The sequence below is a fragment of the Bombina bombina genome, unplaced genomic scaffold (genome assembly GCF_027579735.1).
Source record: "Bombina bombina isolate aBomBom1 unplaced genomic scaffold, aBomBom1.pri scaffold_703, whole genome shotgun sequence".
NCBI lineage: Eukaryota > Metazoa > Chordata > Amphibia > Anura > Bombinatoridae > Bombina > Bombina bombina.
This window is the reverse complement of record NW_026512526.1, coordinates 65,982-72,154: the sequence shown is the minus strand read 5'-3', so window position 1 is coordinate 72,154 and position 6,173 is coordinate 65,982. Positions and strand designations below refer to the sequence as shown.

Below are 6,173 nucleotides of genomic sequence, written 5' to 3'. Positions count from 1 at the left end.
GAAAGTAGGCTCTGATTTCTATCCAGTACAATTTAGGGGTAGTGCATTAAATAGTTTCCAGAAGTGTGTTAAAAAAGAATTACTTGAATTAGCTATGTCCAAGAAACCTGCTAAACAAAATTTGAAAATGTGTGAAAGGTTGGCATTGGAGTCTCTCCAAAGTAACCATGAAATAGTAATCAGAAACTTTGACAAGGGAGGAAATATTGTGATTCTTAATAAAGAAGATTACTAAGGAGAGGCTCTACGCCAACTAAGTAATACATCAACTTATAAATTACTTAGTGGTAATCCAACAACCAGTTATAAGAGACAGTTATTAATGCTTTTGGATGATGGTATTCATTTAGGTATCTTTAGAGAAGAGGACATCTGTTATTTAGTTTCAGAATTTCCGGTTACACCACTGTTTCACTACCTACCCAAAGTCCATAAGAACCCCGAACGGCCACCAGGTAGACCCATTGTCTCGGGTATTGGGTCCTTATTTGAACCACTATCTGAGTGGCTGGACTCAGTTCTCCAGCCATTGGTAAGGAATTTATACAGTTATTTGAGAGATTCAGCCCATCTTTTAGAATGCCTGAGAAATGTTGAATGGGAAAGTACATACTCGTGGGTAGTTGTAGACATTGCATCGCTCTATACATGTATACCTCATACTTTAGGCCTGAGGGCAATGAGATTTTTTCTTGACAAATTCACAGCATACAATTCTGAGGTTAAAATGTTTATTTGTTCCATACCTGAGTTTGTATTAACTCATAATTTCCTGATGTTTAATGATAACTATTACTTACAATGTTGTGGAACAGCCATGGGGGCGAAATTCGCCCCCTGTTTTGCAAATTTGTATGTTGGGTTCTGGGAGCTGAGATTCCTGTATAATAGTGATTATACTGAGGATACTAAGAATATAATCTTCTATAGAAGATTCATCGATGATTTGATTATAATCATTGATGGACCTCTTAATAAGGCTTCCTTTGACCATCTCCTTGGCTTTTTGAATGACAATGATATGTGTCTAACCTTTGTTGGGGGATATAGCAGTACCAGTACTGACTTCTTGGATGTGACATTGGAGGGGGATGTGGAGAATAGGCAAATAGTGACCAGAACATTCAGAAAACCAACTGCTGGTAACACTATATTGCATGCTAGCTCTTGCCATCTTCCACACCTAATCCGTGCCATTCCAAGGGGACAATTTATCAGGTTACGACGTAACACCAGGAATGATGATATATTTCAACAGCAGTCTGATGAATTGTTTGAGAGATTGACAGCAAGAGGTTATGATAGGAGCAAATTACAGTATACTAGGATGGAAGTTGGGTTAATGAGATTTATTAACAGTGGAACTAAAAAACCTGTTAATACCTTTGAGGACAAAATAGTGTTCACAACTGAATATACAGCTCAATTTTCTCAAATAGTTAAGATCTTGAAAAAGAATTTACCTATTTTGGCAAATGATAATATCTTGCAGAAATATATTGAAGGATGCAAGTTTGTTTCCAAGAAACCTGTAACTTTAGCCTCGAGATTGGCCCCGAGTTGTGTAACTGAAACTTTGAGAAGTAGGGGTGCAAATTGGCTAAGCAGGAAAGGTAACTTCAGATGTGGTATGAGAACATGTCTAACTTGTGACATGATGGAGGTCACAAATATGTTTAGATCTTCAGTAGACAATGAGACATATGAGATCTTGTGTTATCCTAATTGTAAAACCACATTTGCAGTTTACATGTTGGAATGCAAACATTGTAATGTCCAATATGTTGGAAAAACGACAAGGGAGGTCAATACGAGGATTAGAGAGCATGTAAATGATTTAAAAAATTATAACAAGGATTCTGTGGCGGCCAGGCACTTTAACCTATTTCATTTTACTAACAAGGGAGAGTTTACGGTGAGAATTATTGATGTGGCTAAAACTCCCACTCAAGGTGGTAATAGGTATAAGATATTAGACAGAAAATAGCTATTCTAGATATATAAACTTAAATCCAGAACCTCAATGGGTTTAAACCTTGACTGGGATATTAGCTACTTCATTTAATAAATTAAATATCTTTACTATTGGTGATAAGTCACACAGTAAATCATAAGATCTCTAATACTAGTACTATATATAATATACAAAGCTGTGTATCTTGAGTAATTTACCTGTGCAGGTGGGGCCTTATCTATTGTTTTGAGTGTCCAAATCTGGATTTAGGATTAAACCACATTTGTGTTGTTAAATTCATATTAGCATAGTATACTACAATGATTAGTATTCATGTGTATATTTGTAAGAAACATATATATATATACATTTTTTTTATATGCTGTAGGGATCTTATACACATTTTTTGTGGAAAGGCATTGAATTTATGGTGCCTGTCCTTTACTACTGTCACTTTAAATTACTGGCTTAGGATTACTTGGGTTTAAATTTTGGCATTTTATATAAATGTTTTGTAATTTATCTCATAACATACACATTTATTCATATGTATTTTTCCATTATGAAGTGATGTATTCAGCACAACACAAAAAAACATTGAATCAGAACACAATAAATTATAAACCATGTTTTAAGAATTACATTAATTATGTGGTATTATAGATTCTTGTTTAACATTGTACTTTTGGCTGATATCTAGGTAAAAGTTTTTTCTTTTTTTCTTTTTTGCTACTCCTGACTAGTGTCTCACTATAGAGAACTTGTATGATTGATGAAGTTTATTTGTTTTTAAATGTGTTTTTTGTATAACCACCAGGGGTTAATTTATCATCTGCGTGGTTATATAAGGTAGACTTCAGTGTATTGTCTTTAGTCTATGATGAAGCGCCACTAGAGGGTGCCAAACATGTCAGACGGTTTGTCCTATTCTTGCATGTTTGTTTGGTTCAATTATACTGCTGTGCTGCTCCGTTTTAATTTTTTCAAAAATAGCTGATTACTTTGTAATTTAGGATAGGGTAGGGCATTTTATTATTTTCTGAGTCTAATGCAGCCATTCAGACAACTCTAAATACCAGTGTTGTCTTAAGGGTGCGCTTGAAAAAAAAGAGCGTTGGCACCGCGGGTCTTTACCGACAAAACTCTAAATCTAGGCGAATGGTTTTTTTTGTCATATGTATACATTTACATTTTGGGCCACTAGGTGGCACTGTTGTATAGAATTCAGACACTGGTGTTATTAAAGGGTTAATTAAGGAGGAGTTGTACACCTGGATACAGTTACTTAAGATTGAATGGTGAACACACAATGTATAGGACATGACTAAGTGTATGTAACCCGAAACGTTGTCCTTTTCCTCTGTACCTGCTCCTGTTATAGCATTGGAATAAAGGCTTGAGAATTACAAGTGGTTCAGCTGTTGCTTGACTGTATTATACTTTCTAACACCCACAGTTCAATTAGGGAAAAGTAATTACATGAGGAAAGTATCCGTCATCATTATCACATGAGATCCCCTTCCCACTCACTTTGATCATGTTGTCTTCACCAGTTTTAGAACAGATCAATAAGGGAGAGCATTCAGCGCTGCGGAATCTGTTGGCGCTCTTGAAATACCTGGTAATAATAATAATAATAATAGAGATGTGATGCACTGGTGACTGGTGCACAAGACTAACCTTAGCATGAAGCAACTTCAAAACTGGTTAAGAATATATTCTGCAAGTGGTGATTACATTTTATTTTATAACGAGGGACTCGTGGCATACAACTGAAGTATCACAGATATACATAAAATAAATAGTCGCTACTCCCAAGCACATTAATCAGGTTTCTGGATTGTAAACGTATTCTCATACAGAAATAAATTATTTTCTCCTTTTTGTTTCTTCTTAGATGGTGATAAACTTACGGAACTTTACCAAGAAGCAGCATGCACAGAGAATAAGAAACTATTGAAGCAAAAAGAAAGCAATCAAGTCTTTTCTCCTTTAGAGGATTCACCTTTCCCAGTAACTGAGTGTTCAAAAAGTTTTAAGCATAAGGCAAGTCTTCAATCCCAGGCAATGATTTGCACAGGAAAGGAAACCATTCACATTTAGAGAATGTGGAAAAATCTTTACATACAAATCAATTCTCCTAAAACACCAAGTGGTCCACACAGGAGAGAAATTATTTACTTGCACAGAATGTGGGAAATGTTTTGCGGGCAAGTCAAGTCTCCTAAAACACGTAAGAATTCATACAAGAGAGAAGCTGTACACGTTCTGAGGTTGGGAAATGTTTCACAGTAAAGAGTAAGAGTAAGCTTTCACATGTACAGAATGTGGTAAAAGCTTTGTTCGCAAGTCGGTTCTCCTAAACCATCAGCCTATTCACACAGGGGTAAAACCATTCACATGTTTAGAATGTGGAAAAAAATCTCCTAAATCATCAAAGGACTCACACAGGAGATAAACCTTTTGCATGTACAGAGTGTGGGAAATGTTTTACAGAAAAGAATAGTCTGATATATCATGAAAGGAACTACACAGGAGAGAGGCCATTCACAAGTACAGAATAGGGAAAAAGTTTAAAAAAATAAGCCTGGCCTTCTAAAACATCTGAGTCATACAGGGGAGAAGCCATTCATATGTAAAGAATGTGGGCAAGGCTTTGGACACAAGTCAAATCTCCTGGGGCACCAAAGGATACATACAGGAGAGAAACCTTACACCTGTAAAGAGTGTGGGAAATGTTTCACAAAAAGAGTAATCTTGCATCTCATGAAAGTATACACAATGGGGGAAACACTATTCACTTGTACTGGGTGTGGCAAATTGTTTTATCACAGGTCAAATCTTTTAAAACATTTAAAGAATCACACAGGGGAAAAACCTATATTTTAAGAATACGGAAAAAGCTTTTTTACAAAAGGAATTTCTCTTAGCACATAATATTTATATAAATGTAAAACCTTCTACAAGGACAGTATGGGTTTAATCTACAAGGCCATCCTCAGCTACTTAAGTGAAATCATTCACAGGTACAGAATGTGGAAAAAAAATATTTAAACAAAATGGTCATCTCCATGGAGAGAAATCACATGAAAGCTTTTTTTTTTTTTTTAAATCAAAGATTTTTATTGAGGTATTTCATATAATAACAACATATGTTATATCTTGTCGTACATTTAGCGTAAAAATAGAAAATGTTCAAAACGACAATGTTAAACAGACAACACATCAAATTACTTATTTGACAAAACTAATAACAACATATCTCTACTGACAATGTATATCTTGGAGTGCAAAAACCATAATTTGATACCTCTTTTTAGATTATAAAATAGCTTAAAATTGATACCTCTAGCGTGTGGATTGCTGCGTATTAGTATGAAACTTTTCAATGGCCCATTGTAAGCCATAGCAAGCTCTTGTTTATGAGAGGTAACACAAATTTGTATTCTTGTGTGTGTAGGTGCAAGTAGCGGGTTAATACCGCTGATTAATTCACAAAACCATGTGAATATAGGAATAGATACTAATAAATTTAAGAACCTTCTAGATGTCACTGAATGGTGAAAATATAGTGGGGAAAGGTGTTATTAGATTAGTTAGATGTTATTCTCATAATATTCAAGTATATGATAAAGTGGTAAACAGAAGATGAGAATATTGGAGGGGAGGAGTAAAATACTGAAGTGCTTAACCTACAAAATGTAAGTTGTTATCATATTGACAACTGTATGAGAGATGAGCATTATAAATAGAAGGGGATGTAGCTTGGGTTGAGATATTTCAGTTAGTTACTTTACCTAGAAATTGACTAGACCTTGGCTAAAAGATCTAACCATTATATAAAGTTGAATACCATTAATTCTATACCACTTGTTGCAGAATCAGGCCAGGAATCAAACAATATGCCATTTTACAAACAAAGCAGCCTTGTTTGCTAAGTCATGAACCAGCTAATCCTCAGAATGTAAAAAGGCATTATAAGTAAAGGACAAAACTAACGACATGAGAACCATAATGCACATTATTTCCCAAGATATCTTCTGGGAAACCACATGCAATTAGTACAGAGCTTTAGAGACAGGAGAAACATACAAGATTCAGTAGTTGGTTATGCCTCAGTTATATAATGTGAAGTAATTTACTAAGTTCAACATCCTAGCTACAAGGAAAATGCGCCTCTGTGCACACTTACCATGGTAAATCTCTAGCCTAATTGGTA

At 35.1% G+C, this 6,173-nt stretch overlaps 1 pseudogene; it reads left to right on the top strand.

Moving 5' to 3' along the window:
• Positions 1 to 817: 817 nt before the first annotated feature.
• Positions 818 to 4,843, top strand: LOC128644342 (gastrula zinc finger protein XlCGF57.1-like; annotated as a pseudogene).
• The last annotated feature ends 1,330 nt before the right edge of the window (positions 4,844 to 6,173 follow it).